Below are 13,762 nucleotides of genomic sequence, written 5' to 3'. Positions count from 1 at the left end.
TATACAATGCACGGGGGAAAAAACCTCCTAAAGAGGGAAAAAATGCCTCGACGGTCCTAGTGTGTTCACACACATCACTACCACATGTATATGGTAACAGGCTTGGTGGACAAGCGAAGGATCTGGTCTTAGCTCAAATTGCCTTTATTCAGTATAGATCAATTATGCGTGACACACTTGAAGAGCTTGGATCTAATGGATGTGGGACTCTGCTAACCACTTATGGCGGCTTTAAAGGTATCAAAAGCGTAGTTGGCCAAATTAAACCGAATATTGAAGAGGATGAATCTCAAGTTTCCAAACGTCCTAAAACTCTAGTCTCTCCGACGGCGTCTTACACCTCTTTCTTAACTCCCTCCTTGAATGAATCTGTGTTTGGAAGAGGGAGAGGTAGAAGTTATGTGAGAGGTAGGGGAAGAAACCTACCAGTCAGAAACCTTTTGGATAGGTAATATGCAGGATCGAAGGATTGCTTGCGGAAGACGTTACCTATCTCCACAGGAAGAAGTGTGTAACAGGATTTTCTCACATTGCTTGTTTACAAGCAAAATTTTGGATTTCTTTACTCCTCAAGCTGTCTTTGCAGAATGTTTTGGACATATTTTTGGGTCGAATTTATTTCTGAAGGATGTGATGATTGTTTGGAAATACTCGCCGCCTATTAAGAATCTTTTTTATTCCAATGAGTTTCTCCATAATAATGAGATACCTATCTGCTCTTGTCATCTATTTCAAAAATTCTGTAAAAACTTCACTGATTTTGGTTTACACGTTTGTACATCTAACTTAGAAATCATTTCGGATCTCAAGTAAGGAGTCTCTTGAGTAATGACTTGAATCATATTCCTCCTTTTCCACTAAATCCTCAAAGTGCCTTATCAGCACTACTTGAATGCCTGGTCGACTTGGCCTTAAAACTCCAACCGGAGGAGGAAGTTTACTTCAAACTTACATCAACACTCAAAAGAATTTTTTTGGAAAAAGATCAGTCTTTTACCACAAGTATGGCTAAGCACTGATACTACTTGGCTTACGCCAAAAATAAAGACCTCTATCTATGATATTAAAAAGAAATGGCTCATTATTGGCCTAGATAAAGCCTCAAACGCTGCATCCTTTTTATGTAAAAAATTGGCATTTGAGGCTACCAGTTCAACAATTAATAGTAATGATTTTTTAAAACTTGATTACTCTCCGCTTTGCATAGCTACAACATTAAACAATGAATTATCAGGACTCGGTTATAGTCCTGAATCTCTGAAAATTCCTGTACTCTTCCCAACATAAAAAGAATCATAAACATGAATTTAGATGGATTTCTGATGCTTCAAAAAGCCTGTTCTCTTGTGTTACGAATGATATCACCCACTGCTTAAATTTTGTCCTACTAGAAATAAAAAATATATGTGCCATCAAACACGGAGATATAATGAGATTCAGAAATGTAGATTATTGCCCTTTTTGGGTCATTAAAAACGCAGCTGAGGTATTTATCAACCTCCCAGTAAGCATTTACTTTATCTTCATGGCAGACATAACTCAATGCTATGAAAATATCCCTTTAGATGGGCCATTTGGGCTTATTTATACCTTATCATGTCTTATAAAGATTGCCTTCGCCCACAGAAAGGAACTTGGGTATACATGCATCTCACAAAAAGGGAATAAAGGATGGGTAAAAAAATCAAATAAATGTGCACCTTTCATCTTTAAAGAGGAAGATCTATATAAGTATATCTTTTGGCTACTGAATAACAACTGTATCCAATTAGGTAATACCTGCTACAAACAAACTCTAGGGATCCCAATGGGTTTTGCATGCTCTCCGATTATGTGTAATCTTTATCTCTGTTACTTCGAATATCAATGGCTCCTAAAAATATTAAATAACCCAGCAAGTAATTCGTTACTCACACGCTTTGCACATTCATTCAGATTTATGGATGACCTATGTAGCATCAACAACCCCATATTTGAGATTACTCTTTTAGATATTTATCCACCTTGCTTAAGTATTGAACCTACATTCTCTGAGAGAGTACTATGGTAGGATAAATGGATCATTTCTAGAACACACTTCCTGAATATTGAGTTTACTTTAACTTCCCCATTTTTGGGAAACTTTTATACTCGTTTTTTTTTGGAAAAGAGAAAAGCTTAAGCTTGTGTCCTCTGAATTTACGAAGAAAAAAAGCAATAGACCGTACAAAAATTCTCTACACACTTGTCTAGGGATGCTTTTTCTTATAATCTATGCCTCTTCTGACTGTTTTAGAGCATATGAAGAGATCCAAACGTTGATTACCAAGTTCATTAAGAACGGGTTTACAAAAAAGACCTTGTTGCATGCATCTGCAACTCCTTAGAAAAACACAACTAGACCTACCTTAAGTTTGAGTTACAAAATATGATAAGTCTACTTAAATTAGAATGAATCTAACCTCAGCATAGCTTGTTGCAAATTAATACAAACACTTCTTGAGGTAGTAGGCCCCTATTCTATGGGGTCTACTACCTCATAGGATAAGGTGCCTGGGAATGGGTGGACACACACACACACACACACACACACACACACACACACACACACACACACACACACACACACACACACAAAATAACATGAGGTCTTTCAACTGACTCTTCTATTAAAATTGACAAAAAGAAGCCGGGCTGATAAGTATTTTGGGATCCCCTCATCTACATCTCTATTAAACCACCCATTACATGATCGCACAAACAGCTGTCGTAGTAAAAGCAGGTGTTTGGACGCTCTGCTAAAGGCAAGATACGAGTCGCCAAGACTAACCCATACTCCTGGGTGCATGGAGTACTATTAAAATATCCTCTTAATAGATGACCATAACTACGATACAAAAAAATCTTATGAGGTGGAAGGAATTGGGCTAGCAGGTATAACCGCTCAGAAAAACCTGGCTTCAATGAATGTTCTATGTAATAATAATGTGGCCCTAGGCCCAGAGCCTCAGTTACCATCGCCAATCTGATATTGTTCCTAAAATGCTCGCGACCCCAAAGGGTTACACGCGTCACTCGGTACTGATATGTCCACCATTTAGTTTGAGATATAGAGGTTCCTAATTGTGGAAATAAATGAAGTTCATAACGGAGTAAAGTCGCTCTCCGAGTAGATTCTCTTGACTGATAAAGATGAGCTGTTGCTATGGCAAAAACCAGTTCTTGACGGTCAGCCATATTAGGATAGATACACCTGAGGAGCAAATAAGCTGGGTATAGTAACGCACGAAAAGTTACTCCATACCAATACTATGGACTTTGTTGTGTAAAAATGTCATCTATCTTATAGAACCACCTTTTGACTTCAAGACAAAATTGGAAATAATAAATGATTACTTAAAATCACCGTCTTTGTGTAAAGTAACTCACACCGGTAAGATCGGGGCATGGATACCTTACCCTAGTGGAGTAATGTATGACATAAAACTCAGTATAGGTTCTGTAGTATGGATAACGGGTTGTGTATCATCAGCCTGGGGTTTGGTACAATAATCACATAATGGATTTCGGACCGTATATCGACCATGTGAGCGGTGTTTTATCGGTTGCCAAGGTGTAACTGAGGAGAAGGGGACTGGACCTTGCATTTAACTTAATAAAAATCTCAGCTTTCTACACAATAGAGCTTTATACACAATAGTGTACTATGTAGCGTTTAAACTCTTCTCTCCATTTAGTAGTCGTGCTTCCTGCAGCACGTTACCGCAGGTGGGCTAGGGTTTGGTTGGCATGAGACAGTAGCAACGAATGTGGTGCGACACTGTCTAGAGCATCCAGATCTCTAGCTGATGACAATCCCTGAGTATATGGCCCATATGGGCAACCTCGAGTGGCAGAAGCATGTCTGAGTCTGGCGTATAGTCTTCTGATGGACATCAACATATATAAAAGCCTCTTAAAGGTGAGTATTCATACTCACTTAGCATTGTGCTTTGTATTCACTTGTGTGAGCATTCTATACTGTGTGTGTTAGAAGCTATTTTACTACTGTATGCTCAACATACCAAAAAAGAATGGGAAGGACATCGTGGAGGCGTCTGCGTCTCCTAATCTACATGTCAAACAAAAAATATTTCTTGCTCTAGAGACTGTCAATTGATATTATGAAGCTATGCTGAAAAAAGTTTTAAAAGGCTTTGAAAAACCAGTAATATAGATTTTTTTAAAGGAAAAATGTTCCAGAAACTATTCTTACTAGTTTATGGGAGAAATATGAGTGGGAGTATATGTCTGCTCTGGGACTGATGGGAAATTGTAATTCTCTTTGACTAATGGTGTTTGTTTTCGTAAAATAAACAAAAAAATATATATATAACCTGGTTATGGAAACTGACTCTTACTGGTTAGGGGAAGAAGTGTGAATTGCTCAGTTAAACTAAGAACTACCTAGTTTTTTTGAATGATGGAAGTAATATGTCTGGTTTCCGTAAAATGTGCTGTAAAACTGGTTTTTTGAGAAAAAATCTGTAATTTTAGAAAAGAAAAATGGGGAGACTGCCAGGTATGAGGGATTATGGCTGCTGAGAAAAGAGGATGTTATGGTACTTAAAGGAAAGGAATTGTATATATGGGTGATGATGTTATGTTCTGTAAAAAAGCTACTCAATAGATGTAATGTACTCTTGAAAGGGATACTGCAGATCCGGGAAAAAAACCAGAATTTCACAAAAAATGAGCTGTAATGATCTTATAAGATTTAAAAGATATTTTGGTTTATTGTAACACTACATTGCTGAGGTCCTTTGAGTAAGAGGACATTCCCTAGACTGATTCACTTTCTAGTTCTGGTGCCTATTCTATTGAATCGGCTGAAGATTATTCTGAGGGCACTAAATACAGGTTTCGGAAATGGTGTCCTGTCTTCTGATATTAGGTAGGTAGTAAGTGGTATCACATACCCACTTGTAAGAGTAAATATTGTTTTTGCAAATTGACTTAACCTTTTTTACCATATTACATCACCTACTAGTAAGATTGAATTGTTTTTTAGAGCAGATGCCTATCTCACTAAATCGGCTAAAAGTTATTTTGTATTTACTAAGTACTAGCTTCTGATATGTTTCCCTTTCTCTGATTTTTTATAGAGCTAAGAGTGGCAACACATACCGGATTGATTAAAAAAAAGCTGGTTTCAAATTTACTTGATCTTTTTTACATCACATACTATGAAGTTTAGTGATAGTGTTCGGTGAGTTATCATTACTTCAACATAGTGACTGAGTTCTGAAGGTCTTGGTTGGTTTGATCCTCGGCTATTCAATAAAATTTGCTTGTCATCATCTGCTCGCTTCCTAATTTCACTCAAGTATATATGAACTGATCTTTACCTACCATCTTGCAGTATATACAGAAAAGCTTCTAGAAGTTGGTTTTAAAGGTTCTTGGTATTATAAGGAAAGTCGTATATTTCCCTTTAGCTGATCTTTGCTGGTGAATCTTGTGTCGTATCTTTCCCGGACAAGGTCTGAGTTGGATCTAGGGATTGACTCGTCTAGGGTTTTATGATATGAAAAACAGTTTATAACTGGCTTGGGCTACAGTATGTCAGACATGACATAATAAACATAGATATTTCTTGAGAAATAAAGTTTTTTTTTAAAATTAAAAAAAGGGGGGAGCTCAGGTTTATAAATTTGTAAATTCTTAGAAGTTTCTTTGAAGATATCTCAGCGTGCTTATAAAAGGGATCTTGAAGTAGGATCTGTTCCAAAAGATTGTTTTTTTCTATACTTCAGACCACAAGGAAGAGGTGGTCCTTAATAGAACTGTGATCTGGCTTGAGATTAACTATGCCTACCGCTATAGAGTGAAATTCTCTCCAGTCAGAATAAAAAAGAAGTTTTCTTTTTCCTAAAAACTTAAGTGTAGCAAAGAAAGTTTTTTTTTGTAAAATATATATACATATAAAATCGAGGAATACCCAGATACATAGCTGCTTTATGGGTTTTGACTTTCCTTTATCACATTAGCAAAAATGCCAAGGAACTTTTTTTCAAAAAAGAACAATATACTAGTTAAGAACTATGTGTTTTTTTAAGGTGACATGGATAACAACTGGGATGCCCAGCATCACCTGCGTACAGTCACGTGCTAATGAATAGTTTTCTTGTGGCTATGGGTGCAAGTGAGGGCTACCTTCCTTGATTAAAATGTCTAGTTCTTAACAAATGGTGGATCTCTTAGTGTGACGCAAAATTTCCCAGACTTTGGGTTTATGGATTCTTCAGCTGTATTTTGTTATCTTCATTACTTTTGTATAAATTTATTTTCAACTACAAATAAATTATTGTGCAATGCCACTGTACTTTTCTAGAATTGTTAGTCTGTGAACAGTTAGTGTTCGTTTGCGTATATATATATATATATATATATATATATATTTAGAACTGCTACACACACACACACACACACACACACACATGTCACTTTCATGTATGGCTTATTGTTCCGAGAATGGATAGTTGCTGATATTTAACACTACATGGATGGTAGGTATAAGTTAAAAAGGTTTTAAGTAGTACATGGATAACAAGTGATAGGTTCATTCACACGTGTAATACGTATTCAAGGCTAAGGAATATGTTGTCTTGTTTATATGGGTGCAGGTGAGGACTCTATCTTTACTTAAGATCTTTTTGGCTTTGCTACTGTCCATCACCATTGAACTTGGCCTCTTTGACTTTAGAATAAGTTGTTCTTGACTATCTTATTTACAAAACACTAGAATGATACCTCATTCTCACTATGATGTACAAAAATGAATCAACAACTAAGTTGTTCTTGTGCTAATAATTGTCCTTCGTCTAAAGCCATCTATCTTTTGAACTGTTATGTCCTTTTGTGTATAAGTATAAGTCTAAAAATAGTAACACACACAAGGTGCAACAAAAGCCTACACCCAACATGTAGCATGCATCTGCCCTAAAGGAGGGGTGCTAGTTGATGCCCTCATTTGTTAGCTCTCTCATGTCTTGTGTTACATGTGCTAATGTACTAGATCTTTGTTGATTACACAATTGCAAATTCGTTTATGGCATTGTGCGGCCAATTAAGTTGAATTGTTTTGATGTAGGTTAATTTCTGGTTTTGTATTTGTACTTTATGTTTCACCATGTGTGCAACTACTTTAAAAACGTTGTTTGGAAGTGAATTCACTAAGTATTCCATTGTAAGGACCACTACTGGTTGTGGTTTGCTAAAGTTTGGTTTCTTACCACACCCTTTGGATGCTACATTCAATCTTATATTATTCAAGACATACATATAAGCTCTTCCGATAGAGTAGCTAAACTTCCAATCAAAAAACATATTTTTCTTCCCAAAAAATTAAGGGAGAGACTCTATGCCGAGAGGAAAACTTGGCTTATGTGGCTATGCAGGAAAAACCTTCTGATGTTTTGAAAAAGGCTCTACCTCATGAGAAGCTCAAAGCTTTAACAAAATATTTGGGCTTGCTTCCTTTTGCGGATTGTTCAGTAGTGTATGGCACTTTTCTATACATGAAAGTCCTCATGTTCATCGCATCACACTACCAAGGAAGGGGGGGGGGGGATTTGTTACTATATTATAGTAGTGATGTGTGTGGACACACTTAGGACTGTCAGGGAACTTCTTTCCCTAACAAGGAGGTTTTCCCCCCTACTTGTATACATGCCCCATCATCCTAGGGCAAGCCTTGTATTTATGTTAACACACCAAGTAATACTACTTCTATGTTATTTTGATAGTGGTGTGTGAACACACTTAGCCTTCACCATGACACTTTTTCCTCTCATTAGAAGGCCCTTTTTGCCTATCTTGTATATATGCCCATGAGCTTAGGGAATGCCTTATCTTTGTCTTAGCACACTCAGTAATACTACTTCCTATGTCGTGTGGTTTTGAGCTTCTCTTTCACCTTCTCCGTCTTTGCATGCATCCCTACAACCATTTTTTGGACAGATACATAATGGTTAATTTCATTTGACAAAGAATTGTATTAAATGATTGATTGCCGCAGCCAACACTTAAGATGAAGTCTAGAATGAGGAAACCTTTTTAAGCAAGAAACTAAAATGAAGGATACTAGTGAGTCACATTGCTTAAATGATGTTGAGGTTATACACACATTATGTTATAGTTTGTTGACTTAGAATGCATGGTGAGATTAGAAGGCTGATGTATGAAGGTGCCGAGGATTCCACTCTTGTAATATGAGGAGAACCATTACATTTTCAGACTATGATGTTAGACTATGCACTCTTTCACATGCTAAAATGGAGTTTCAAAGGTAAAGATTGGGATGGTAGTGCTTGTGAATAAGAATTCAAAGAAGATTTTTTATCACCTTTGGAAGAGGGCAATTGCACCGCAATGATTGACATACATGTTTGGGTGTATGGGTTCTCATTCATGTTGACGGTTGTTTGCACTATAGCCATTTGCTTTGCTGTCCCTCTGCTATAGTGGGGCGGTCCCCTTATCAGCCGATGTAACGCCAATGTATCCGTGGCATCTGGGAGATGCCATGGCTCGATACAAGCATGGCTTGAATTTGTAAATCTCTTGGTTATGCGAATATAATATTCTCACTACTGTGAGTTTTGGAAAAATAAAAGATTTTTGATCACGTTGGGAGTGTAATTTTGATACAAACTAATAAGAAGGAGCCTAAACTTGTGGTATCAAGTGGAATGGCATAGTGTATGGTGTGCTAGAATATTAATAACCTTATACATCCACCTAGTGTAATCACCTTGTGCATATATATATATATATATATATATATATATATATATATATATATATATATATATATATATAGAGAGAGAGAGAGAGAGAGAGAGAGAGAGAGAGAGAGAGAGAGAGAGAGAGAGAGAGATAGATTTTATTATCATCCTTGGCAGTCAAATATGACCTATGGGATTGAAGATACATGTGATATACTATGTGGTGGGGCTGATAACTTATTCTATATGCTCCATGATGTGGTGATGAGAATGGCAATGGAGAGCCCACGCTGTGGCTAGGAGAGAAAAGTGTGTAGGTCTCAGTCATGACTGAAAATGTGAGGGAAGCAAGTGTAGATGTGAGAAAAAGTTTACTCTAGTAGTGAGTGGTACTCAGACTCAAAATTGTAGTGGACATAATGTGCATAGTCAATGTGACTCTCTTCCATTTCCCTAATGTCCTTTCTTGGATCGAAGGGAGTGGGAACTAAGCTGAATAATTGCAATATTTGTATCACTGACAAGGGGATAGGCTCATGCATATAAGAGTAAGTATAATGTCCTCTTTCGACGAAGAACATGGTTTTGTAGTTGGGGGCTATATGGGTGGGGTAATGTATAAAGTTCGACCCACCAGATTCCTCCCAAGTCACATATACATTGGTGTTGTAGAAAGGCTTCATTCAGTTGGGAGGCTATTTTGGCATCATGTAGCAAGTGTAATGGATTCCATCTCCCACACCAATTCTTTATGTCTTGCATCATCTTGCTTTTATGCGCCTTTTGAACTTTCTTGTTTGCTTCCCAAGCAATTAGTTAGTAGATGTGAGGGGTTTTGGCATGTCCAACATACACACATATACATGCTAACTTTGATATCCCATTCCAAGAACCCCTTCACGACTTTCTGACCACTACTCCTCTATTGAATTGGGAGCTCTCATCACTCACATACTTTGCTTTAGAGAGAATCATGATGCTTAGTTAGATCTTTCAATGAAGCTACCCTTTTCCATCATTGTGGGAGGAGAATCATTGTATAACTGGAGCTGTCCCTTGGGTCATAATTGGCCTACCATGGATGATAATAAACTACTCTACTTACACTAGTCTTATTTGCACTCACCTCCCCCCATTGTCCCCAAGGTGTGAGAGGTAACCCTGCAAGGGGTGTTAAGTGAAGCATTTCCTTCTCCTCCTTGACAAAGCAACCTACTCATGAATGTTTTCTACTGCGAAGAGATGGCCTCCAATAGTTTTGACAAGCTATTGAGTACTGAATGTGTTGCCGACACGTCGCTGAGTAGTAACAGTTGTGCACACACGCTCGAACTTATCATCTCCTGAGGGGCAAGCCGATTCTATTTGGTAGTAATTTCATTCAATAGCAGAAACATAGTAATTGCTTTGTTTACCTTACTAAGTTCATAAGGGGAAGGTTCCCCCCTCTCACCCCCAACCCGTTTCCTTCTTCAGTACATAGAGAGCATGGACACTTTGATTCCTTCCTCATCCTTCAAAAAAGAGAGATGAAAGGAAGATCTCCTCAAACTCCTATTTTTCAAACAAACCATCCATCATTTGCCACAGTCCTCGTGGCTCCAAGCAAGCATGAGCGTATCAAGAGGCTTCAAGCTTCTCTCGCAAAATGTGGTTGAAGAAAATGAAGACATTAAAGGCACATAAGCACACTTGAGGCAAAATTTGAGGCAATGGAAAGCTCCGTCATCACAAGAGCCCGAGGTAGAAACAAAGATTGGAGAACAAACCAAGCATGTGGCCGCACATATCTCCTCAATGATGGCGACATGCATGTCATCGGAGCTTCGAGAGGGATACCTTCAACAACAAAATACGCTCAAGGTCCACATTGGACGGCTCCCCTTCACACTTGACTCAAACGCCAACTTCTACAAATCCACTATGGTCATCCAACACACCTTCTCCCACAAATACAACTCGGTGCTAGCAATGTATTTAACGTCAACACCTAGAGCAACCGTCAACATAATGAACACATCTTGAGTGGCCATGGTATTCTTCATTTCAGAATTGTGAAGATTGCTTTCACTTGCTTCAACAACCCCATCTCCTCAAAGATACCAAGGTATGGATTGCAGAAGTGCACACCCTCTTGCAACACAAAAACAAAGGGAAAGATCTCAACGAGGTGGCTAATGTGGCGTACAGGTGGGCCATTATCCATGAGCTTCAGAATCTTAGGGCCATGAGTGCTACACTAAACACCCCCGCTCCCCTTAGCTCTCTCTCAACCCCCCCCCCCCCCCCCCCCCCCCCCCCCCCGGCCTTAAAAGGTTTCCCTATCAAACCCCCATGTATCCTCCAACCCTACATATCTTCAACCCCCCCCACTCTAACTTATATCAATATATCTCTCTCTCCTTTTGTGAGAGAAGACACTTTTGTATGGCCCTTTTTGGTCCCATGGTCTATATATGACCTCCAAGGACAACAATGGCCTTCTCTGTCTCTCTCTCTCTCTCTCTCTCTCTCTCTCTCTCTCTCTCTCATATACTTGATACTACCTGAGAAGGGGCACTTATAAGATAATATGCATTTAACCTAGTTTTGGGAATTGGCCCTAATCCTAGTGGGGGAGGAAGGAGGGCAACCCTAATAACGTAGGAGAGATGTGGAATTGTCCCCAACCTTGGCTGATAGAAAGTTATCTAGTTTCCTTGGTGGGAAACCTTAGCATGAAGGAAATCCCACAAAGAAGATAATGTACATACTAAAATCATATACTCATACCATGAACAAAATGGTGAAGGCATTGAACAATTATAAGCAATTAAAAGCAGCTTTAGGGTGTGTTTAGCGATGTAAAAAGGATCTTTTAGAGGTTGAAGGAACAAAGGATCATTCGTAAAACTGAAAATAGACCATAAAGCCAAAGAATGACACTAATGCTAGCTTCCATGGAGAGGTAGAATAACACACCAAATAGCCATAACCACTTCACAAAGTTGGGAGAAGGGAATATGGCATGAAGACAATTGAAAATCCTTAGGTGATGGGGACTCGAGCCCGGTCCTTGATGCGACTCTACTTCTGTCTCGTATCTCTTGGGGCTCCTATTTGTTTTGTTTTGTTTTGGGCATGCTTCTTCTCCTGTTTGGAAGACTATGGTCTTGTGTAGGGGGTCTAATTCCTATGGCATCCATCCAGGAATCTTTTTGTGGTATTGCTTATTGGCGAGGGTTGGCCTCCCATGTTCGGGCTTGGGATGGTGTTGTCTGATGATTTGATCGTTGTCATGCTTAGGTTATATGTGATGTATTGGTTTGGTCCTCATGGCACGGTGTGTACGTGAGGGGTTATTGTAATTTTTGGGTTTATGCAATATATTTTCCACCCATTGTGTATTTAAGATTATGAGATGATAAGGGTAAGAAAAATGTCTAGAGGAAGCACTCCAAGAAGGCATTTCCATAGGAACAAAATATTTCTTAAGGGATAGATGACTTTTATCATTTTTTTAGTAGATGCCTCTAATACCAAAGATTGAGAGTTACCATCATCACAAAAAAAACCTTATCATCATCTTTTTTGTTTTTGCAATGCTCCAGCATCATGAGTGATAATATATTGAAGCTAAAAAAGAATTACATGCTACATAGCCCTGCTCAGACCCAGCCAAGGCATCAAGTAACACTTACCCCATCAGTGGTATGGAAAAATCAATTTCACAAACATACAAAATTCCCTTTAGGATAGATCCAAAGAGAAAATTTTGCACAATAATCGATAATTCAACTCTATTTTCTTAAATTTTTCAAGCGGATTTTTTCCCTTCCTCCCCTCTCTTTCAACTAGCTCAAGGCTAACCTAAGGCATACTTTTCCCGAACACTGCTTACCATCATCGTTTTTTTTAGCAATACTCACAGAGAATGAGTAAGAGTATCTTAACACCCAAAAAGAATTACAAGCAAAGCAAAGCCCCACTCAAATCTTACCATCATATTAAAAAACATTTTTACTCATGATTGGAATTGTACACTGGTTTGGTTTCGAAATCATGTGGATAAACTAATAAGGGAGATCTACATAGGATAACTTAGAAGTTAGAGAGTCAAATTAAGGTAAGTAAAAGCACTATTTAGTAATTATGTTTTACTTATGATAGGAATTGTACACTGGTTTGGACTAGGAAGCATTTGGATAAAATAAGGGAGATCCTATGGGAAGCATTTGGATAGATAAACTAATAAGGGAGTTCTACATAGGATGACTTCGAGAGTCAAATTAAGATGCATAAAAGTACAGGTCCCCTAAGGTGCTTGACATACTAAAACATGCCCTTCAATATTCAATGGCCCATTTGAGTTTTCCTTGTTTTAGAATGCCCATGTGGTTCTTCACCTTATTTTAAAAATTTAAAGCAAACCTGCAAGATAACATGGATTTTAAGCTAGCAATAAGAGTCACAATTTTCTCATTTTGACCCTGAAAACTAAGGTTTGATGAAATTGTAGTCGAGATTTTATATATTTAGTTGCGCAATTTATTGTGTAGGACCAAGTGCACGGTCATGCGAGGCTTCGTTATAACTAAGTCTTGACAATTTCTGATAGTAGTTCCCATTACTTTTAAGTGTGTAAGGGCTACAAGTATCACGCCCTCTAAGTCCTAACATGTCCTAAAATGATGAGAGCATTAATCTACCCTCCTTTTAAACACTTGGGAAGCAACCATCTACCCTACAAGGTGCATCTAATAAACTAAAGCTTTTCAAGTTTAAGCAATGCACGCCTTGTTCAGTTTACGTGACAGCGTCGTTGCCAACCTGCTGCAAACTTGACTTTTCTTGGTGTTGTCTCTGCAGCTTGGTTGCAACTTCAAGATTGTGAAAGGCTTGGCCTTCCATTCCAACTCTTGAGTGAGAAGGCAACAATACAAAAGACACGAAGGAATACAATACCTCTTCCTTACGAGGAATTGTTATTTGAGGAAATAGAGGGGCTCAAATAACTTTATCTCTTGTATTTTTCC

The sequence above is a fragment of the Adiantum capillus-veneris genome, chromosome 19 (assembly GCF_014529385.1).
Source record: "Adiantum capillus-veneris isolate H3 chromosome 19, ASM1452938v2, whole genome shotgun sequence".
Taxonomy (NCBI): Eukaryota; Viridiplantae; Streptophyta; class Polypodiopsida; order Polypodiales; family Pteridaceae; genus Adiantum; species Adiantum capillus-veneris.
The sequence above is the reverse complement of the archived record's forward strand: the minus strand, read 5'-3'. Positions refer to the sequence as shown.